A 24483-nucleotide genomic window follows, 5' to 3' on the forward strand; every position below is an offset into this window, starting at 1 on the left:
TTTTCTTGCAGACAAAACACACATTGAAACCCTGGAACTTTGAGGCGATGAATCTTTAGGGAAAATAAAATTAGGGCTCGAACCATCAAACTTTCGCACTAACAGATAGCACCACCGAGACAGGTGAAGAATTCACCCACTGAACCAGTATCTCATTGAGCTGAACTTTTTGATTGCAGTGACCAATAGAACAGCTGTCCACTGTCAGTTTACTTTTCCAAAATGAATGGTTGAAACTTGCAGGAGTGAAAATCCAACGAGCCGGTCTTCACTCTTAAACCAGCAACTGTGAAGTTAAGAGAAACGTGCCGGAGAAATACTCGATTTCAGCGCGGTGTCACTGGGCCAGAGTAAAGCTCAGTTAATATGATCGCCGAGTGGTGAGAGGGTGGATTTGGAATTCCTGAGCGACTGCACTGCGCATTTTCCAGATCTGCTTGGAGCACCAATCCCTTCAATTCATCACTTACAGGGACAATTCGATTCTTGGTTTCTTTTCCCTGAGGCTTCGTGAAATTTTAAAAATTGAAAGCGACCAATATCAGAGCGAACCTCGTCACCGACATGCTCACAGATACAGAGCGGCCACACTCTGCTTCAGTGAGATGAAAACCCAGAGCGGTTTCAAGGTCGAATGCAATTGTAAGCAAAGCTCGATCAATGAAAGTGCAGGTCATTGAGGTGCCTTTAAAGTCCTGATTGTTTGAACTGAATTTCTTCCGAAAGCGCTTCAGATTCAGGTAGAGTGATTTGGGGACTTCCTTTCCCTCTTTGCAAAAGTTTGAACCGCAGATCAAGATCAATAGTCCCGGGCTAAATTAGGGATTCGCCGGGATATGAACCTCGAATCGAGAATTATACCCCGACCTCAATGAGCCCAGAAACAAGAACGTGTCGTCACATTTACGTGTCACGGTCACATTCTAAACTGGTTTGTCCTGTACTGTACATTACTGTCTAAATATTACAGATAAGCAGAGCACTTGAGCTGTCACAGCTGTGACTTTGACTTTTCTCCCTCTCCTCTCGATCTCCCCGGCAACTGCCACTAACCACAATCTTCTCTCACACTTCTCCATCAGGAAGTTCCGAACCTCGGTTTTCAAATGAAATAACGCCCATCTCTCCAATCACCGACAGCCCAGAGAGAGTTTCATAATTTCAGCTCCCACTTTGCCCAAATCCTCCTTAAAGTAGCATGAAAATAATTGTCCTTAAGTCACTAATAATATAATTAAGAACTTTTATTGTCTGGGGTTTTGTTTCAGATTCCACGGCTTTTAAAGATCTGCTGATGTTTAACGAATCGCCTCTTGGTTGGAGGCTTCTGTGTGGGAAAGATCAGGAAGCGATAATTGAGAGACCGAGGATGAAGCTGTTTGATGGGAGCACTGGGGACACAGACCGTGCGCGGCTCCAGTGGAGCAATCGGTCAGCGCGCGTTATTTCGACAATAATTATACACTCGAGAAATGCTGGGGTTGTGAGCTCCAGCGCCATCTAAAGTAGTTGAACCTTCTAAACATTTTGACTGGAGTTCAAGGTACAACCGGTTCCATAACACGTCGACTTCTTCATGTCCCCATGTGGGCACTGAGGCTCCTCTGGCCTCCCGTCTTGCAATAGCAGGTGAGAGTTTATTTGTTTATAGGAGGGAGAGGGGGCGATTGGCGAGAGCTGAAATGGTAAAGCGGCCGGCACGACATCTTTAAATCGAAAGAACCAAACACACAATTCTTCTTTCCGTGAAGCAGGGATTCATCGGTTTGAAGTGTCGTGTAGGGAAAATTCGGGAGGCAAACCTGCTGCCTGGTGTCACGGTGTAACGGGTGAAATTATTCAGCTTTCAATTGTTGATCGGCTGAAATGTCGAGAGGCCTTTCCCAGCTCCCGTGTGGAACAAGTTCAGCTTTTGAGCCATTGGGTAAAGTGTTTTTTTTAATTGCTGCGAACGAATGACAAGAAATTTTGTACAAACAAGAAGAATTGTAAAATCACGAGTTCTCTGTCCATGTTTCTTACATCATGTTCAACAGAAACAAGGATTCTCCTCAACACGTTGCTGAAAATTGTAAAAAGGAATTCTCCCCTTCTTCTCCATCGACAGGGATAATTCAGAGTCCCACCATGAATCTGTATGATGGAAACCAATCCAACAGCGAGCCTGGATAGCTCAGTCGGTAGAGCATCAGACTTTTAAAACAGGTGGTGATCTGAGGATCCAGGGTTCAAGTCCCTGTTCAGGCTAAAAGTTTTAAAACAGCTGGCAAGTTCTGCTTTTCCAGCGGACCAACATCAGCGAAAGGAGCAAGAATTGGCCATTCAGTCCCTCGAGCCTGCTCCGCCATTTGATAACGTCATCGCTGATCTTCGGCCTCAAATCCACTTTCCCGACCTATCCCCATATCCCTTGAGTTCCTTCGTGTCCAAAATTCTATCTACCTCAGTTTTGAATCTATTCAATGGCTCAGCATCCACAGCCCTCTGGGGTGGAGAATTGCAATGGTTCACAACCCTCTCAGTGAAGAAATTATTCCTCATCTCTGTACCAAATGGCCGGCCCCTTATCTTGAGATTATAACCATTAGTTGTGGACTCTCCAGCTCGGGGAAACAGCATCCCAGCATCTACCCTGTCGAGCCCTCTAAGAATTTTACATGTTTCAATGAGAACACCTCATTATTGTAAACTCCAGAGAATATAGGCCCATTCTGCTCAATCTCTCCTCACAGGACAACCCTCTTATCCCAGGAATCAATCTAGTGAACCTTTGTTGCACCCACTCTAAGGCAAGTGTATCGTTCCGCAGGTAAGGAGATCAAAACTGTACACAGTACTCCAGATGTGGTCTCACCAAAGCCCTATATAATTACAGCAAGACTTCATTTTCCTTGTACTCCAACCACCTCGCAATAAAGGCCAACACACCATTTGCTTTCCTAATTGCTTGCTGCATCTGCATGTTAACTTTCTGTGATCCGTGTACAAGGACACACAAATCCCTCTGAACACCAACATTTCATACTCTCTCACCTTTTAAAAGATATTCTGCTTTTCTATTCTTCCTACCAAAGTTAATAACCTCACATTTCCCCACTTTATACTTCATTTGCCAACTTCTAGCCCACTCACTTAACCTGTCTGTATCACTTTGCATCCTCTTTGCGTCCTCCTCACAGCTTACTTTCCCACCCAGTTTTGTATCGTCAGCAAACTTGGATACATTACACTCGGTTCCTCATCTAAGTCATTAATATAGATTGTAAATATCTGAGGCCCAAGCACTGATCTTCACGGCACCCCACTAGTTACAACCTGCCAACCCGAAAATGAACTGTTTATTCCAACTTTCTGTTTTCTCTACGTCATCAAATCCCCAATCCATGTTAATATATTACCCAGAATCCCATGAACCCTAATCTTGTTCAACAAACTTTTGTGTGGCACCTTATCGAATGCCTTTTGAAAATCCAAATATTCTACATCCACTGGTTCTCCCTTATCTACCCTGCTATCAACACCCTCAAAACCTCAAATAGATTTGTCAAACACGATTTCCCTTTCATAAAACCGTGTTGCATGTGCCTAATCATATTATGATTTTCTAAGTGCCCTGTTACCACGTCCCTAGTAATAGATTCTCGCAATTTCCCTCCTACTATTGTCAGGCTAAAGGTTCTGTAGCTCCCTGTTTTCTCTCTCCCTCTTTATTGAATAACGGGGTTACATTTGGTACCTTCCAATCCATGGGGACCTTTCTCGTATCATGGGAACTCTGGAAGATAAAACCAGTGCATCCACTTTCTCTGCAGCCACCTCTTTTTAAACCCAAGGATGTCGGCCATCAGGTCCAAAGAATTTGTCAGCTTTTAGTCCCATTAATTCCTCCAGTACTTTTTCTTTACTAATCTTAATTGCTTTAGGTTCCTGTACATTTCCAGCACCCTGCACATTTGTAGCATGACTTCACTGCTTTTGTGCTCCATCCCCCGAGACATTAAAGCCATTATTCCGTTTGCCTTCCGGATTACCTGCTGCACCTGTATGTTGAATTTTGTCTTTCTTGCACGAGGAAACCCAAATCCCTCCGTACTGCAGCATTTTGTAGTATTTCTCCATTCAAATAAAAAAGCAAAATATTTTTTTCCTCCCAAAGTGAATGACTTCACATTTTCCCACATTATATTCCATCTGCCAATTTTTTGCCCATTCGCTTAACCTGTCAATATCCCTTCGCAGACACGTTGTGTCCTCATTGCAACTTGCTTTTCCACCTATCTTTGTACCATCAGCAAATCTGGCCACAAGACACTTTGTTCCTTCATCCACATCATTGATATACATTGTAAATAATTGAGGCCACAGTACTGATCCCTGCAACACCCCACGAGTGAGATGAAATGCCTATAAATTTCCGCTCCTCCTATTGGTCCGGAACTCTCCTTAATCGCCAGGCGGGATTAATTGTGAGACTGGCGGTCCCGAGGTGCATTTGGAAAATAAAAATTAATTGAACCCTTCAGTTGCAACATTTAATAAAACGAAATTAATAAAAGTCACTGAAAATTTTTTTTCTGGAGTTCACCAAATTCGGGGTGGAGGGGGGGCTTCTATGCTGTGTGTTTGTGCCGGTTTTAATGGCTCGAAGCGCTGGGGTTTCAGTTTATTTTATTATCCTTGGTCCAAACGCGCTCTCCCTGCTTCTGATGTCTTTGTTTTTCGGCCTGATATTAAGATCATCAATGGCGGCTGCATCACCCAGCATGCAGCGCGGTTCAGATTGTGCCCTATCTGAATCTGTGGAGCCCAGCACGCAGGCGCAGTAGTGACTCATTATCGGTCAGTGTGTCCTGAGCATGCGCGGCCAGTCGAGGCTGCGGGAGGAGCGCGTTCGGTGCAGGTCAGAGGATCGGAGCAAGAGGCTCAATAAACCCCGGGGCCCGGGTCCGGGCTCAGGCCCAGGCTCAGGCTTTACAAACCCCGAGTGCGGCCCCAGACCCGAATATAAAACAGTGAACATTATCCCCCCCTCACTACCCGCCGGGAAATGAAGGGGAAATGGGGATCGGTCAGGGAGCGTCTGTAAATGAAGGGGAAATGGGGATCGGTCAGGGAGCGTCTGTAAATGAAGGAGAAATGGTGATCGGTCAGGGAGCGTCTGTAAATGAAGGAGAAATGGTGATCGGTCAGGGAGCGTTTGTAAATGAAGGGGAAATGGGGATCGGTCAGGGAGCGTCTGTAAATGAAGCAGAAATGGTGATCGGTCAGGGAGCATCTGTAATTGAAGGAGAAATGGAGATCGGTCAGGGAGTGTCTGTAAATGAAGGAGAAATGGTGATCGGTCAGGGAGCGTCTGTAAATGAAGGAGAAATGGTGATCAGTCAGGGAGCGTCTGTAATTAAAGGAGAAATGGAGATCGGTCAGGGAGCATCTGTAATTGAAGGAGAAATGGAGATCGGTCAGGGAGTGTGCAGATGAAGGAGAAATGGTGATCGGTCAGGGAGCGTCTGTAAATGAAGGAGAAATGGTGATCGGTCAGGGAGCGTCTGTAAATGAAGGAGAAATAGTGATCAGTCAGGGAGCATCTGTAAATGAAGGAGAAATGGTGATCAGTCAGGGAGCATCTGTAATTGAAGGAGAAATGGCGATCGGTCAGGGAGCGTCTGTAATTGAAGGAGAAATGGCGATCGGTCAGGGAGTGTCTGTAATTGAAGGACTGGTGATCGGTCAGGGAGCGTCTGCAAATGACGGAGAAATGTTTTTGGTCAGGGAGCATCTGTAAATGAAGGCGATATGTGATTGGTCAGGGAGCGTCTACAAATGAAGCAGAAATGATGATCAGTCAGGGAACGTCTTTAAATGAAGGAGAAACGGTAATCGGTCAGGGAATGTCTGTAAATTAAGGAGAAATGGTGATCAGTCAGGAAACTTCTGTAAATGAAGGAGAAATGATGATCGGTCAGTGATCGTCTGTAAATGAAGGAGAAATGGTGATCTCTATATCTTTATTCATCCGAGCTCGAGCTTTGGATGCTGTTCCTTTCCTCCTCGTGGGAATCTGTCTACTCTGTACCCAAACCAACTCCTCCTTGAAGGCCTCCCACTGTTCAATTACTGTTCTGCCTGACAATTTTTGATTCCAATTCACCTGGACAAGATCCCTTTTTAACTCACTGGAATTAGCCCTCCTCCAGTTCAGAATTTTCACATTTGACTGTCCCCTGTCCTTTTCCATAAATATTCTAAACCTAATGAGATTATGATCACTGCTGCCCCACTGAAACATGCTCCACCTGCCCCACTTCATTCTCCACACCGAGCCCACTGCTGTACTCACACTCTCTCACTCACTCTCTCACACTCACTCCCTCCCTCACGTTCACTCTTTCATACTCACTCACATTCACACACATTCACTCTCACATTCACTATCTCACACTCTCTCACTCACTCACATTCACTCACATTCACTCTCACATTCACTCACACACTCACTCACACTCACTCTCTCACATTCACACTCTCACTCTCACTCTCACATTCACACTCTCACATTCACTCACACTCTCTCTCTCACACTCACATTCACTCTCTCACATTCACTCTCTCACATTCACTCTCTCACACTCACTCTCTCACATTCACTCTCTCACACTCACTCTCTCACCCTTTCACTCATGGTTTCGGGCCACTGAAAGATGATGTGATGAGTTTGGATTTCAGCACAGGGAAGAGGGAGATTGTGTGGGACGGGGATTTACAGCTTTGAGGCACAAGAGAGGAAAGAAGGTTTTGTAGAAACTAGAATTGTCTGTTCTGAATTTCTACCCTGTACTTACAGTGATGACTTTTATAAACTCCTTTACAGGGTATTAGATGGGGAGGATTTGCAGAGGGAAACTCAAACCAAACAGCACGCCAAGATCTGACAGAGTCACTCGATTCATCAGGACCTGAATATCATCGGCCTTTGAATGTGGAAGGAGAAATGTTTGTCTGTTCTAACTGTGGGAGAAGATTTCAAACATCAGTGTGAGTGGGAAAGCACCGAGACACACACACCCGAGTGAGAGTGTTCCAGTGCACTGACTGTGGAAAGAGCTTTAACCAGTTACACAGCCTGAAAAAACATCACACCATTCACAGCGGGGAGAAACCGTACACGTGTTCTGTGTGTGCACGAGGCTTCAACTGATCATCAAACCTGGAGAGACACAAGGACACCCGGACCATGGAGAAACCGTGGAAATGTGGGGACTGTGGGAAGGGATTCAATTACCCTTCAGAGCTGGAAATTCATCGACGCACTCACACTGGGGAGAGACCATTCTCCTGCTCTGTGTGTAATAAGAGATTCACTCGGTCATCCCACCTGCTGATACACCAGCGAGTTCACACTGGGGAGAGGCCGTTCTCCTGCTCCGTGTGTGGGAAGAAATTCACTCATTCTTCCACCCTGCTGAGACACCAGCGAGTTCACTCCGATGAGAGACCGTTTAAATGTTCTGACTGTGAGAAGAGGTTTAAAAGCAAAAGGAATCTGCTGACACACCAACGCACTCACACTGGGGAGAGGCCGCTCACCTGCTCCGTGTGAGGGAAGGGATTCACTATTTCATCCAAACTGCTGACACACCAACTTGTTCACACTGGGGAGAGACCTTTTTAATGTTCTGACTGCACGAAGAGCTCTAAATACAGATACAAATTGTGAAGACATCGACACACTCCCGCCAGGGAGAGGCCGTTCACCTGCTCCCTGTGTAAGAAGAGATTTACTCGGTCATCACACCTACTGAGACACCAGTGAGTTCACACTGACAAGAGACCTCTGAAATATTCTGACTGTGAGAAGGGCTTTAAAACAAATGATCTGAAACACCAACACACTGACACTGGGGAGAGACTGTTCACCTGCTCCGTGTGTGGGAAGGGATTCACGAATTCATCCCACCTTCTGAGATATCAACTTGTTCACACTATTGAGTGACCTTTTAATGCAGTAACTTTGAGAACAGCTTTAAAAGCAGAAATGAACTGCTGACACATCAACTCACGCACATTGTGCAGAGACTGTTCACCTGCTCCGTGTGTGGGAAGGGATTCACTCAGTCATCACATGTGCTGAGACACCAGCGAGTTCACAAGTGACTGCAGGGGTTGGATTCTGCAGTTAATCACATCCAGGACTGAACTACGGTGTTTAGAGTCAGGAAGAACAACGTGTAAGGATTAACCCATTAACAGATAGAATTTAGTATAATTATAATCAATAGTAGAAGTAGAACAAAATGTGCTGTGAATCTATGTATCTATAAATGTAAACTGTACTGTGTATTAATATAGAATGAACCATGTAACGTGTATTCAATAAGAAAGTGCTGGTGGGCCGAGAAGGATGCATGATGGTTATTATAGTCAAGTTTGCAGTTAAAACTAAAAGGATGCTGACAACAGTAAAGTGGGAATGAACAGACGTAAGGGAGGAATGTGCTGTAATAGCATAATGTCTAAAAGACATGCAGATAAAGGGACTGAAGGTTCATTAAATCAAGGAGTCACTCAGGCTCAGGCCTCTCCATCTCGAGCCTCCACAAGCCAGTCAGTAGAAGTCTGTTTATACAAACGGTTCTGTGAAGGCTGGCAATGTAAACTCTAAATAAGGTTCTGTTAAGTCTGTAACAACAATGCACGGATGGGACCAGGAGTTATGCTTGGAATGTAACTTCTGAAGGTTGAGAGACATGAATAATGGTCAGGCTGAGAGATGTGGATGTGAGAGTGAACTGCTCATAAACTGAAAAAGGGAATAAGAAGAGACCTCAAAAGCTGAGGAAGGCGCACAAGATTCTGGCAAGGAAGAAGAGAACTTTTCAGTCAACAGATCACAGCAAGAGAGAGAGAGAGACCGCACCGTAGTCACTTGGAGGGATAGAGAGAGAGAGAGAGAGACCGCACTGTAGTCACTTGGAGGGATAGAGAGAGAGAGAGAGAGAGAGACCGCACCGTAGTCACTTGGAGGGATGGAGAGAGAGAGAGAGAGACCGCACCGTAGTCACTTGGAGGGAGAGAGAGAGAGACCGCACCATAGTCACTTGGAGGGAGAGAGAGAGAGAGACAGACCGCACCGTAGTCACTTGGAGGGATAGAGAGAGAGAGAGAGAGACACCGCACCGTAGTCACTTGGAGGGATAGAGAGAGAGAGAGAGAGAGACCGCACCATAGTCACTTGGAGGGATAGAGAGAGAGAGAGAGAGACCGCACTGTAGTCACTTGGAGGGATAGAGAGAGAGAGAGAGAGACCGCACCGTAGTCACTTGGAGGGATGGAGAGAGAGAGAGAGAGACCGCACCGTAGTCACTTGGAGGGATAGAGAGAGAGAGAGAGACCGCACCATAGTCACTTGGAGGGAGAGAGAGAGAGACAGACCGCACCGTAGTCACTTGGAGGGATAGAGAGAGAGAGAGACCGCACCGTAGTCACTTGGAGGGATAGAGAGAGAGAGACCGCACCGTAGTCACTTGGAGGGATAGAGGGAGAGAGAGAGACCGCACCATAGTCACTTGGAGGGAGAGAGAGAGAGACAGACCGCACCGTAGTCACTTGAAGGGATAGAGAGAGAGAGAGAGAGAGAGACCGCACCGTAGTCACTTGGAGGGATAGAGAGAGAGAGAGAGAGACCGCACCATAGTCACTTGGAGGGATAGAGAGAGAGAGAGAGAGACCGCACCGTAGTCACTTGGAGGGACAGAGAGAGAGAGAGAGAGACCGCACCATAGTCACTTGGAGGGATAGAGAGAGAGAGAGAGAGACCGCACCGTAGTCACTTGGAGGGACAGAGAGAGAGAGAGAGAGAGACCGCACCGTAGTCACTTGGAGGGATAGAGAGAGAGAGAGAGAGACCGCACCATAGTCACTTGGAGGGATAGAGAGAGAGAGAGAGAGACCGCACCATAGTCACTTGGAGGGATAGAGAGAGAGAGAGACCGCACCGTAGTCATTTGGAGGGATAGAGAGAGAGAGAGAGATAGACCGCACCGTAGTCACTTGGAGGGATAGAGAGAGAGAGAGAGATAGACCGCACCGTAGTCACTTGGAGGGATAGAGAGAGAGAGAGAGAGACTGCACCGTAGTCACTTGGAGGGATAGAGAGAGAGAGAGAGACCGCACCATAGTCACTTGGAGGGATCGAGAGAGAGAGAGAGACCGCACCGTAGTCACTTGGAGGGATAGAGAGAGAGAGAGAGAGACCGCACTGTAGTCACTTGGAGGGATAGAGAGAGAGAGAGAGACCGCACCATAGTCACTTGGAGGGACAGAGAGAGAGAGAGAGAGAGACCGCAGCGTAGTCACTTGGAGGGATAGAGAGAGAGAGAGAGACCTCACCATAGTCACTTGGAGGGAGAGAGAGAGAGACAGACCGCACCGTAGTCACTTGGAGGGATAGAGAGAGAGAGAGGGAGACCGCACCATAGTCACTTGGAGGGATAGAGAGAGAGAGAGAGAGACCGTACCGTAGTCACTTGGAGGGATAGAGGGAGAGAGAGAGACCGCACCATAGTCACTTGGAGGGAGAGAGAGAGAGACAGACCGCACCGTAGTCACTTGGAGGGATAGAGAGAGAGAGAGAGAGACCGCACCGTAGTCACTTGGAGGGATAGAGAGAGAGAGAGAGAGACCGCACCATAGTCACTTGGAGGGATAGAGAGAGAGAGAGACCGCACCGTAGTCACTTGGAGGGATAGAGAGAGAGAGAGACCGCACCATAGTCACTTGGAGGGATAGAGAGAGAGAGAGAGAGAGACCGCACCGTAGTCACTTGGAGGGACAGAGAGAGAGAGAGAGAGAGACCGCACCGTAGTCACTTGGAGGCATAGAGAGAGAGAGAGAGAGACCGCACCATAGTCACTTGGAGGGATAGAGAGAGAGAGAGAGAGACCGCACCATAGTCACTTGGAGGGATAGAGAGAGAGAGAGAGACCGCACCGTAGTCATTTGGAGGGATAGAGAGAGAGAGAGAGAGAGACCGCACCGTAGTCACTTGGAGGGATAGAGAGAGAGAGAGAGACTGCACCGTAGTCACTTGGAGGGATAGAGAGAGAGAGAGAGAGAGAGACCGCACCACAGTCACTTGGAGGGATAGAGGGAGAGAGAGAGAGAGACCGCACCGTAGTCACTTGGAGGGATAGAGAGAGAGAGAGAGAGACCGCACCGTAGTCACTTGGAGGGATAGAGAGAGAGAGAGAGAGAGACCGCAGCGTAGTCACTTGGAGGGATAGAGAGAGAGAGAGAGAGACCGCACCGTAGTCACTTGGAGGGATAGAGAGAGAGCGAGAGAGACCGCACCGTAGTCACTTGGAGGGATAGAGAGAGAGAGAGAGAGAGACCGCACCGTAGTCACTTGGAGGGATAGAGAGAGAGAGAGAGAAAGACCGCACCGTAGTCACTTGGAGGGATAGAGAGAGAGAGAGAGAGACCGCACCGTAGTCACTTGGAGGGATAGAGAGAGAGAGAGAGAGAGACCGCACCGTAGTCACTTGGAGGGATAGAGAGAGAGAGAGAGACCGCAGCGTAGTCACTTGGAGGGATAGAGAGAGAGAGAGAGAGACCGCACCGTAGTCACTTGGAGGGATAGAGAGAGAGAGAGAGAGACACCGCACCGTAGTCACTTGGAGGGACAGAGAGAGAGAGAGACCACACCGTAGTCACTTGGAGGGATAGAGAGAGAGAGAGAGAGAGACCGCACCGTAGTCACTTGGAGGGATAGAGAGAGAGAGAGAGAGAGACCGCACCGTAGTCACTTGGAGGGATAGAGAGACAGAGAGAGAGAGACCGCACCGTAGTCACTTGGAGGGATAGAGAGAGAGAGAGAGAGAGAGGCCGCACCGTAGTCACTTGGAGGGATAGAGAGAGAGAGAGAGAGACCGCTCCGTTGTCACTTGGAGGGACAGAGAGAGAGAGAGAGACCGCAGCGTAGTCACTTGGAGGAATAGAGAGAGAGAGAGAGAGACCGCACCGTAGTCACTTGGAGGGATAGAGAGAGAGAGAGAGAGAGATACCGCACCGTAGTCACTTGGAGGGATAGAGGGAGAGAGAGAGAGAGAGACCGCACCGTAGTCACTTGGAGGGACAGAGAGAGAGAGAGAGAGACCGCACCGTAGTCACTTGGAGGGATAGAGAGAGAGAGAGAGAGACCGCACCGTAGTCACTTGGAGGGATAGAGAGAGAGACCGCACCGTAGTAACTTGGAGGGATAGAGAGAGAGAGAGAGAGAGACCGCACCGTAGTCACTTGGAGGGATAGAGAGAGAGAGAGAGAGACCGCACTGTAGTCACTTGGAGGGATAGAGAGAGAGAGAGAGAGACCGCACCGTAGTCACTTGGAGGGATGGAGAGAGAGAGAGAGAGACCGCACCGTAGTCACTTGGAGGGAGAGAGAGAGAGACCGCACCATAGTCACTTGGAGGGAGAGAGAGAGAGAGACAGACCGCACCGTAGTCACTTGGAGGGATAGAGAGAGAGAGAGAGAGACACCGCACCGTAGTCACTTGGAGGGATAGAGAGAGAGAGAGAGAGAGACCGCACCATAGTCACTTGGAGGGATAGAGAGAGAGAGAGAGAGACCGCACTGTAGTCACTTGGAGGGATAGAGAGAGAGAGAGAGAGACCGCACCGTAGTCACTTGGAGGGATGGAGAGAGAGAGAGAGAGACCGCACCGTAGTCACTTGGAGGGATAGAGAGAGAGAGAGAGACCGCACCATAGTCACTTGGAGGGAGAGAGAGAGAGACAGACCGCACCGTAGTCACTTGGAGGGATAGAGAGAGAGAGAGACCGCACCGTAGTCACTTGGAGGGATAGAGAGAGAGAGACCGCACCGTAGTCACTTGGAGGGATAGAGGGAGAGAGAGAGACCGCACCATAGTCACTTGGAGGGAGAGAGAGAGAGACAGACCGCACCGTAGTCACTTGAAGGGATAGAGAGAGAGAGAGAGAGAGAGACCGCACCGTAGTCACTTGGAGGGATAGAGAGAGAGAGAGAGAGACCGCACCATAGTCACTTGGAGGGATAGAGAGAGAGAGAGAGAGACCGCACCGTAGTCACTTGGAGGGACAGAGAGAGAGAGAGAGAGACCGCACCATAGTCACTTGGAGGGATAGAGAGAGAGAGAGAGAGACCGCACCGTAGTCACTTGGAGGGACAGAGAGAGAGAGAGAGAGAGACCGCACCGTAGTCACTTGGAGGGATAGAGAGAGAGAGAGAGAGACCGCACCATAGTCACTTGGAGGGATAGAGAGAGAGAGAGAGAGACCGCACCATAGTCACTTGGAGGGATAGAGAGAGAGAGAGACCGCACCGTAGTCATTTGGAGGGATAGAGAGAGAGAGAGAGATAGACCGCACCGTAGTCACTTGGAGGGATAGAGAGAGAGAGAGAGATAGACCGCACCGTAGTCACTTGGAGGGATAGAGAGAGAGAGAGAGAGACTGCACCGTAGTCACTTGGAGGGATAGAGAGAGAGAGAGAGACCGCACCATAGTCACTTGGAGGGATCGAGAGAGAGAGAGAGACCGCACCGTAGTCACTTGGAGGGATAGAGAGAGAGAGAGAGAGACCGCACTGTAGTCACTTGGAGGGATAGAGAGAGAGAGAGAGACCGCACCATAGTCACTTGGAGGGACAGAGAGAGAGAGAGAGAGAGACCGCAGCGTAGTCACTTGGAGGGATAGAGAGAGAGAGAGAGACCTCACCATAGTCACTTGGAGGGAGAGAGAGAGAGACAGACCGCACCGTAGTCACTTGGAGGGATAGAGAGAGAGAGAGGGAGACCGCACCATAGTCACTTGGAGGGATAGAGAGAGAGAGAGAGAGACCGTACCGTAGTCACTTGGAGGGATAGAGGGAGAGAGAGAGACCGCACCATAGTCACTTGGAGGGAGAGAGAGAGAGACAGACCGCACCGTAGTCACTTGGAGGGATAGAGAGAGAGAGAGAGAGACCGCACCGTAGTCACTTGGAGGGATAGAGAGAGAGAGAGAGAGACCGCACCATAGTCACTTGGAGGGATAGAGAGAGAGAGAGACCGCACCGTAGTCACTTGGAGGGATAGAGAGAGAGAGAGACCGCACCATAGTCACTTGGAGGGATAGAGAGAGAGAGAGAGAGAGACCGCACCGTAGTCACTTGGAGGGACAGAGAGAGAGAGAGAGAGAGACCGCACCGTAGTCACTTGGAGGCATAGAGAGAGAGAGAGAGAGACCGCACCATAGTCACTTGGAGGGATAGAGAGAGAGAGAGAGAGACCGCACCATAGTCACTTGGAGGGATAGAGAGAGAGAGAGAGACCGCACCGTAGTCATTTGGAGGGATAGAGAGAGAGAGAGAGAGAGAGACCGCACCGTAGTCACTTGGAGGGATAGAGAGAGAGAGAGAGACTGCACCGTAGTCACTTGGAGGGATAGAGAGAGAGAGAGAGAGAGAGACCGCACCACAGTCACTTGGAGGGATAGAGGGAGAGAGAGAGAGAGACCGCACCGTAGTCACTTGGAGGGATAGAGAGAGAGAGAGAGAGACCGCACCGTAGTCACTTGGAGGGATAGAGAGAGAGAGAGAGAGAGACCGCAGCGTAGTCACTTGGAGGGATAGAGAGAGAGAGAGAGAGACCGCACCGTAGTCACTTGGAGGGATAGAGAGAGAGCGAGAGAGACCGCACCGTAGTCACTTGGAGGGATAGAGAGAGAGAGAGAGAGAGACCGCACCGTAGTCACTTGGAGGGATAGAGAGAGAGAGAGAGAAAGACCGCACCGTAGTCACTTGGAGGGATAGAGAGAGAGAGAGAGAGACCGCACCGTAGTCACTTGGAGGGATAGAGAGAGAGAGAGAGAGAGACCGCACCGTAGTCACTTGGAGGGATAGAGAGAGAGAGAGAGACCGCAGCGTAGTCACTTGGAGGGATAGAGAGAGAGAGAGAGAGACCGCACCGTAGTCACTTGGAGGGATAGAGAGAGAGAGAGAGAGACACCGCACCGTAGTCACTTGGAGGGACAGAGAGAGAGAGAGACCACACCGTAGTCACTTGGAGGGATAGAGAGAGAGAGAGAGAGAGACCGCACCGTAGTCACTTGGAGGGATAGAGAGAGAGAGAGAGAGAGACCGCACCGTAGTCACTTGGAGGGATAGAGAGACAGAGAGAGAGAGACCGCACCGTAGTCACTTGGAGGGGTAGAGAGAGAGAGAGAGAGAGAGGCCGCACCGTAGTCACTTGGAGGGATAGAGAGAGAGAGAGAGAGACCGCTCCGTTGTCACTTGGAGGGACAGAGAGAGAGAGAGAGACCGCAGCGTAGTCACTTGGAGGAATAGAGAGAGAGAGAGAGAGACCGCACCGTAGTCACTTGGAGGGATAGAGAGAGAGAGAGAGAGAGATACCGCACCGTAGTCACTTGGAGGGATAGAGGGAGAGAGAGAGAGAGAGACCGCACCGTAGTCACTTGGAGGGACAGAGAGAGAGAGAGAGAGACCGCACCGTAGTCACTTGGAGGGATAGAGAGAGAGAGAGAGAGACCGCACCGTAGTCACTTGGAGGGATAGAGAGAGAGACCGCACCGTAGTAACTTGGAGGGATAGAGAGAGAGAGAGAGAGAGACCGCACCGTAGTCACTTGGAGGGATAGAGAGAGAGAGAGAGAGACCGCACCGTAGTCACTTGGAGGGATAGAGAGAGAGAGAGAGAGACCGCACCGTAGTCACTTGGAGGGATAGAGAGAGAGAGAGAGAGAGACCGCACCGTAGTCACTTGGAGGGACAGAGAGAGAGAGAGAGAGAGACCGCAGCGTAGTCACTTGGATAGAGAGAGAGAGAGAGAGAGACTGCACCGCAGTCACTTGGAGGGACAGAGAGAGAGAGAGACCGCACCGTAGTCACTTGGAGGGATAGAGAGAGAGAGAGAGAGACCGCACCGTAGTCACTTGGAGGGATAGAGAGAGAGAGAGAGACCGCACCGTAGTCACTTGGAGGGACAGAGAGAGAGAGAGAGAGACCGCACCGTAGTCACTTGGAGGGATAGAGAGAGAGAGAGAGAGACCGCACTGCAGTCACTTGGAGGGATGGAGAGAGAGAGACAGAGACCGCACCGTAGTCACTTGGAGGGATAGAGAGAGAGAGAGAGAGACCGCACCGTAGTCACTTGGAGGGATAGAGGGAGAGAGAGAGAGAGACCGCACCATAGTGACTTGGAGGGACAGAGAGAGAGAGAGAGAGACCGCACCGTAGTCACTTGGAGGGATAGAGAGAGAGAGAGAGAGACCGCACCGTAGTCACTTGGAGGGATAGAGAGAGAGAGAGAGAGAGACCGCACCGTAGTCACTTGGAGGGACAGAGAGAGAGAGAGAGAGAGACCGCAGCGTAGTCACTTGGAGGGATAGAGAGAGAGAGAGAGAGAGACCGCACCGCAGTCACTTGGAGGGACAGAGAGAGAGAGAGACCGCACCGTAGTCACTTGGAGGGACAGAGAGAGAGAGAGACCACACCGTAGTCACTTGGAGGGATAGAGAGAGAGAGAGAGAGAGACCGCACCGTAGTCACTTGGAGGGATAGAGAGAGAGAGAGAGAGAGACCGCACCGTAGTCACTTGGAGGGATAGAGAGACAGAGAGAGAGAGACCGCACCGTAGTCACTTGGAGGGATAGAGAGAGAGAGAGACCGCACCGTAGTCACTTGGAGGGATAGAGAGAGAGAGAGAGAGACCGCTCCGTAGTCACTTGGAGGGACAGAGAGAGAGAGAGAGACCGCAGCGTAGTCACTTGGAGGAATAGAGAGAGAGAGAGAGAGACCGCACCGTAGTCACTTGGATGGATAGAGAGAGAGAGAGAGAGACCGCACCATAGTCACTTGGAGGGATCGAGGGAGAGAGAGAGAGAGAGACCGCACCGTAGTCACTTGGAGGGACAGAGAGAGAGAGAGAGAGACCGCACCGTAGTCACTTGGAGGGATAGAGAGAGAGAGAGAGAGACCGCACCGTAGTCACTTGGAGGGATAGAGAGAGAGACCGCACCGTAGTCACTTGGAGGGATAGAGAGAGAGAGAGAGAGACCGCACCATAGTCACTTGGAGGGATAGAGAGAGAGAGAGACCGCACCGTAGTCACTTGGAGGGACAGAGAGAGAGAGAGAGAGACCGCACCATAGTCACTTGGAGGGATAGAGAGAGAGAGAGAGAGAGACCGCACCGTAGTCACTTGGAGGGACAGAGAGAGAGAGAGAGAGAGACCGCACCGTAATCACTTGGAGGGATAGAGAGAGAGAGAGAGAGACCGCACCATAGTCACTTGGAGGGATAGAGAGAGAGAGAGAGAGACCGCACCATAGTCACTTGGAGGGATAGAGAGAGAGAGAGAGACCGCACCGTTGTCATTTGGAGGGATAGAGAGAGAGAGAGAGAGAGACCGCACCGTAGTCACTTGGAGGGTTAGAGAGAGAGAGAGAGACCGCACCGTAGTCACTTGGAGGGATAGAGAGAGAGAGAGAGAGAGAGACCGCACCACAGTCACTTGGAGGGATAGAGGGAGAGAGAGAGAGAGACCGCACCGTAGTCACTTGGAGGGATAGAGAGAGAGAGAGAGAGACCGCACCGTAGTCACTTGGAGGGATAGAGAGAGAGAGAGAGAGAGACCGCAGCGTAGTCACTTGGAGGGATAGAGAGAGAGAGAGAGAGACCGCACCGTAGTCACTTGGAGGGATAGAGAGAGAGCGAGAGAGACCGCACCGTAGTCACTTGGAGGGATAGAGAGAGAGAGAGAGAGAGACCGCACCGTAGTCACTTGGAGGGATAGAGAGAGAGAGAGAGAAAGACCGCACCGTAGTCACTTGGAGGGATAGAGAGAGAGAGAGAGAGACCGCACCGTAGTCACTTGGAGGGATAGAGAGAGAGAGAGAGAGAGACCGCACCGTAGTCACTTGGAGGGATAGAGAGAGAGAGAGAGACCGCAGCGTAGTCACTTGGAGGGATAGAGAGAGAGAGAGAGAGACCGCACCGTAGTCACTTGGAGGGATAGAGAGAGAGAGAGAGAGACCGCACCGTAGTCACTTGGAGGGATAGAGAGAGAGAGAGAGAGACACCGCACCGTAGTCACTTGGAGGGACAGAGAGAGAGAGAGACCACACCGTAGTCACTTGGAGGGATAGAGAGAGAGAGAGAGAGAGACCGCACCGTAGTCACTTGGAGGGATAGAGAGAGAGAGAGAGAGAGACCGCACCGTAGTCACTTGGAGGGATAGAGAGACAGAGAGAGAGAGACCGCACCGTAGTCACTTGGAGGGATAGAGAGAGAGAGAGAGAGAGAGAGATCGCACCGTAGTCACTTGGAGGGATAGAGAGAGAGAGAGAGAGACCGCTCCGTAGTCACTTGGAGGGACAGAGAGAGAGAGAGAGACCGCAGCGTAGTCACTTGGAGGGATAGAGAGAGAGAGAGAGAGAGAGATCGCACCGTAGTCACTTGGAGGGATAGAGAGAGAGAGAGAGAGACCGCTCCGTAGTCACTTGGAGGGACAGAGAGAGAGAGAGAGAGAGACCGCACCGTAGTCACTTGGAGGGACAGAGAGAGAGAGAGAGAGAGACCGCAGCGTAGTCACTTGGAGGGATAGAGAGAGAGAGAGAGAGAGACCGCACCGCAGTCACTTGGAGGGACAGAGAGAGAGAGAGACCGCACCGTAGTCACTTGGAGGGACAGAGAGAGAGAGAGACCACACCGTAGTCACTTGGAGGGATAGAGAGAGAGAGAGAGAGAGACCGCACCGTAGTCACTTGGAGGGATAGAGAGAGAGAGAGAGAGAGACCGCACCGTAGTCACTTGGAGGGATAGAGAGACAGAGAGAGACCGCACCGTAGTCACTTGGAGGGATAGAGAGAGAGAGAGAGAGACCGCTCCGTAGTCACTTGGAGGGACAGAGAGAGAGAGAGAGACTGCAGCGTAGTCACTTGGAGGAATAGAGAGAGAGAGAGAGAGACCGCACCGTAGTCACTTGGACGGATAGAGAGAGAGAGAGAGAGACCGCACCGTAGTCACTTGGAGGGATAGAGGGAGAGAGAGAGAGAGAGACCGCACCGTAGTCACTTGGAGGGACAGAGAGAGAGAGAGAGAGACCGCACCGTAGTCACTTGGAGGGATAGAGAGAGAGAGAGAGAGACCGCACCGTAGTCACTTGGAGGGATAGAGAGAGAGACCGCACCGTAGTCACTTGGACGGATAGAGAGAGAGAGAGAGAGAGACCGCACCGTAGTCACTTGGAGGGAGAGAGAGAGAGAGAGACCGCACCGTAGTCACTTGGAGGGATAGAGAGAGAGAGAGAGAGACCGCACCGTAGTCACTTGGAGGGATAGAGAGAGAGAGAGAGAGAGACCGCACCGTAGTCACTTGGAGGGACAGAGAGAGAGAGAGAGAGAGACCGCAGCGTAGTCACTTGGAGGGATAGAGAGAGAGAGAGAGAGAGACCGCACCGCAGTCACTTGGAGGGACAGAGAGAGAGAGAGACCGCATCGTAGTCACTTGGAGGGATAGAGAGAGAGAGAGAGAGACCGCACCGTAGTCACTTGGAGGGATAGAGAGAGAGAGAGAGACCGCACCGTAGTCACTTGGAGGGACAGAGAGAGAGAGAGAGAGACCGCACCGTAGTCACTTGGAGGGATAGAGAGAGAGAGAGAGAGACCGCACTGTAGTCACTTGGAGGGATAGAGAGAGAGAGACAGAGACCGCACCGTAGTCACTTGCAGGGATAGAGAGAGAGAGAGAGAGACCGCACCGTAGTCACTTGGAGGGATAGAGAGAGAGAGAGAGAGAGACCACACCGTAGTCACTTGGAGGGATAGAGGGAGAGAGAGAGAGAGACCGCACCGTAGTCACTTGGAGGGACAGAGAGAGAGAGAGAGAGAGAGACCGCACCATAGTCACTTGGAGGGATAGAGAGAGAGAGAGAGAGACCGCACCGTAGTCACTTGGAGGGATAGAGAGAGAGAGAGAGAGAGACCGCACCGTAGTCACTTGGAGGGACAGAGAGAGAGAGAGAGAGAGACCGCAGCGTAGTCACTTGGAGGGATAGAGAGAGAGAGAGAGAGACCGCACCGCAGTCACTTGGAGGGACAGAGAGAGAGAGAGACCGCACCGTAGTCACTTGGAGGGATAGAGAGAGAGAGAGAGAGACCGCACCGTAGTCACTTGGAGGGATAGAGAGAGAGAGAGAGAGAGAGACCGCACCATAGTCACTTGGAGGGACAGAGAGAGAGAGAGAGAGACCGCACCGTAGTCACTTGGAGGGATAGAGAGAGAGAGAGAGAGACCGCACTGTAGTCACTTGGAGGGATAGAGAGAGAGAGACAGAGACCGCACCGTAGTGACTTGGAGGGATAGAGAGAGAGAGACAGAGACCGCACCGTAGTCACTTGGAGGGATAGAGAGAGAGAGAGAGAGAGAGAGAGAGAGACCGCACCGTAGTCACTTGGAGGGATAGAGAGAGAGAGAGAGAGAGACCGCACCGTAGTCACTTGGAGGGATAGAGAGAGAGAGAGAGAGAGACCGCACTGTAGTCACTTGGAGGGATAGAGAGAGAGAGAGAGAGAGACCGCACTGTAGTCACTTGGAGGGATAGAGATAGAGAGAGAGAGACCGCACCGTAGTCACTTGGAGGGATAGAGAGAGAGAGAGAGAGACCGCACCGTAGTCACTTGGAGGGATAGAGAGAGAGAGAGAGAGAGACCGCACCGTAGTCACTTGGAGGGACAGAGAGAGAGAGAGAGAGAGACCGCAGCGTAGTCACTTGGAGGGATAGAGAGAGAGAGAGAGAGAGACCGCACCGCAGTCACTTGGAGGGACAGAGAGAGAGAGAGACCGCATCGTAGTCACTTGGAGGGATAGAGAGAGAGAGAGAGAGACCGCACCGTAGTCACTTGGAGGGATAGAGAGAGAGAGAGAGACCGCACCGTAGTCACTTGGAGGGACAGAGAGAGAGAGAGAGAGACCGCACCGTAGTCACTTGGAGGGATAGAGAGAGAGAGAGAGAGACCGCACTGTAGTCACTTGGAGGGATAGAGAGAGAGAGACAGAGACCGCACCGTAGTCACTTGCAGGGATAGAGAGAGAGAGAGAGAGACCGCACCGTAGTCACTTGGAGGGATAGAGAGAGAGAGAGAGAGAGACCACACCGTAGTCACTTGGAGGGATAGAGGGAGAGAGAGAGAGAGACCGCACCGTAGTCACTTGGAGGGACAGAGAGAGAGAGAGAGAGAGAGAGACCGCACCATAGTCACTTGGAGGGATAGAGAGAGAGAGAGAGAGACCGCACCGTAGTCACTTGGAGGGATAGAGAGAGAGAGAGAGAGAGACCGCACCGTAGTCACTTGGAGGGACAGAGAGAGAGAGAGAGAGAGACCGCAGCGTAGTCACTTGGAGGGATAGAGAGAGAGAGAGAGAGACCGCACCGCAGTCACTTGGAGGGACAGAGAGAGAGAGAGACCGCACCGTAGTCACTTGGAGGGATAGAGAGAGAGAGAGAGAGACCGCACCGTAGTCACTTGGAGGGATAGAGAGAGAGAGAGAGAGAGAGACCGCACCATAGTCACTTGGAGGGACAGAGAGAGAGAGAGAGAGACCGCACCGTAGTCACTTGGAGGGATAGAGAGAGAGAGAGAGAGACCGCACTGTAGTCACTTGGAGGGATAGAGAGAGAGAGACAGAGACCGCACCGTAGTGACTTGGAGGGATAGAGAGAGAGAGACAGAGACCGCACCGTAGTCACTTGGAGGGATAGAGAGAGAGAGAGAGAGAGAGAGAGAGAGACCGCACCGTAGTCACTTGGAGGGATAGAGAGAGAGAGAGAGAGAGACCGCACCGTAGTCACTTGGAGGGATAGAGAGAGAGAGAGAGAGAGACCGCACTGTAGTCACTTGGAGGGATAGAGAGAGAGAGAGAGAGAGACCGCACTGTAGTCACTTGGAGGGATAGAGATAGAGAGAGGGAGACCGCACCGTAGTCACTTGGAGGGATAGAGAGAGAGAGAGAGAGACCGCACTGTAGTCACTTGGAGGGATAGAGAGAGAGAGAGAGAGAGACCGCACTGTAGTCACTTGGAGGGATAGACAGAGAGAGAGAGAGACCGCACTGTAGTCACTTGGAGGGATAGAGAGAGAGAGAGAGAGACCGCACCGTAGTCACTTGGAGGGACAGAGAGAGAGAGAGAGAGACCGCACCGTAGTCACTTGGAGGGATAGAGAGAGAGAGAGAGAGAGACCGCACCGTAGTCACTTGGAGGGATAGAGAGAGAGAGAGAGAGAGAGACCGCACCGTAGTCACTTGGAGGGATAGAGAGAGAGAGACCGCACCGTAGTCACTTGGAGGGATAGAGAGAGAGAGAGAGAGAGACCGCACCGTAGTCACTTGGAGGGATAGAGAGAGAGAGAGAGACCGCACCGTAGTCACTTGGAGGGACAGAGAGAGAGAGAGAGAGAGACCACACCGTAGTCACTTGGAGGGATAGAGGGAGAGAGAGAGAGAGACCGCACCGTAGTCACTTGGAGGGACAGAGAGAGAGAGAGAGAGAGAGACCGCACCGTAGTCACTTGGAGGGATAGAGAGAGAGAGAGAGAGACCGCACCGTAGTCACTTGGAGGGATAGAGAGAGAGAGAGAGAGAGACCGCACCGTAGTCACTTGGAGGGACAGAGAGAGAGAGAGAGAGAGACCGCAGCGTAGTCACTTGGAGGGATAGAGAGAGAGAGAGAGAGACCGCACCGCAGTCACTTGGAGGGACAGAGAGAGAGAGAGACCGCACCGTAGTCACTTGGAGGGATAGAGAGAGAGAGAGAGAGACCGCACCGTAGTCACTTGGAGGGATAGAGAGAGAGAGAGAGAGAGAGACCGCACCATAGTCACTTGGAGGGACAGAGAGAGAGAGAGAGAGACCGCACCGTAGTCACTTGGAGGGATAGAGAGAGAGAGAGAGAGACCGCACTGTAGTCACTTGGAGGGATAGAGAGAGAGAGACAGAGACCGCACCGTAGTCACTTGGAGGGATAGAGAGAGAGAGACAGAGACCGCACCGTAGTCACTTGGAGGGATAGAGAGAGAGAGAGAGAGAGACCGCACCGTAGTCACTTGGAGGGATAGAGAGAGAGAGAGAGAGAGACCGCACCGTAGTCACTTGGAGGGATAGAGAGAGAGAGAGAGAGAGACCGCACTGTAGTCACTTGGAGGGATAGAGAGAGAGAGAGAGAGAGACCGCACTGTAGTCACTTGGAGGGATAGAGATAGAGAGAGGGAGACCGCACCGTAGTCACTTGGAGGGATAGAGAGAGAGAGAGAGAGACCGCACTGTAGTCACTTGGAGGGATAGAGAGAGAGAGAGAGAGAGACCGCACTGTAGTCACTTGGAGGGATGGAGAGAGAGAGAGAGAGACCGCACCGTAGTCACTTGGAGGGATAGAGAGAGAGAGAGAGAGACCGCACCGTAGTCACTTGGAGGGACAGAGAGAGAGAGAGAGAGACCGCACCGTAGTCACTTGGAGGGATAGAGAGAGAGAGAGAGAGAGACCGCACCGTAGTCACTTGGAGGGATAGAGAGAGAGAGAGAGAGAGAGACCGCACCGTAGTCACTTGGAGGGATAGAGAGAGAGAGACCGCACCGTAGTCACTTGGAGGGATAGAGAGAGAGAGAGAGAGAGACCGCACCGTAGTCACTTGGAGGGATAGAGAGAGAGAGAGAGACCGCACCGTAGTCACTTGGAGGGACAGAGAGAGAGAGAGAGAGAGACACCGCACCGTAGTCACTTGGAGGGACAGAGAGAGAGAGAGAGAGAGACCGCACCGTCGTCACTTGGAGGGACACTCCCGAGGTTTCAAGGAACACTGACTATTTCTCTTTGTTAAGTATCACCTTTTTGCACTAATTGTGATGTGATTAATAAATCGGTTTTGCCTTTAACCGTAATACCAGTACCAGTGGTGATCTTGTTGTTGTCAGGAACCAGTCCTTCGATTGGATTAGATTATAATCCTGAAAATAGTGGTTTAAATCCTACAATTGGCGACCAGGAAGGGACTATTTCTGACAACAGCTAAAACCTGGTGGGGGATAGTTACAGAATATAAATTGATTATTTCTCCATTAAAATGCAGTGAGTGGGGGATAGTGACATAATATAAATTGATTATTTCTCCATTAAAATGCAGTGAGTGGGGGATAGTGACATAATATAAATTGATTATTTCTCCAGTAAAATGCAGTGAGTGGGGGATAGTTACATAATATAAATTGATTATTTCTCCAGTAAAATGCAGTGAGTGGAGGATAGTTACATAATATAAATTGATTATTTCTCCAGTAAAATGCAGTGAGTGGAGGATAGTTACATAATATAAATTGATTATTTCTCCAGTAAAATGCAGTGAGTGGAGGATAGTTACATAATATAAATTGATTATTTCTCCAGTAAAATGCAGTGAGTG

At 50.6% G+C, this 24483-nt stretch overlaps 1 non-coding gene across 1 annotated transcript; it reads left to right on the plus strand.

The window, feature by feature from the left end:
• The first annotated feature begins 2162 nt into the window (after positions 1 to 2162).
• On the plus strand, positions 2163 to 2247 carry trnak-uuu (transfer RNA lysine (anticodon UUU)). Its single transcript is given in 2 exon segments — positions 2163 to 2199; positions 2212 to 2247. It is a non-coding gene; the product is annotated as a tRNA-Lys (tRNA).
• The last annotated feature ends 22236 nt before the right edge of the window (positions 2248 to 24483 follow it).

This window comes from Heptranchias perlo, unplaced genomic scaffold, assembly GCF_035084215.1.
Source record: "Heptranchias perlo isolate sHepPer1 unplaced genomic scaffold, sHepPer1.hap1 HAP1_SCAFFOLD_269, whole genome shotgun sequence".
NCBI classification, from domain to species: Eukaryota; Metazoa; Chordata; class Chondrichthyes; order Hexanchiformes; family Hexanchidae; genus Heptranchias; species Heptranchias perlo.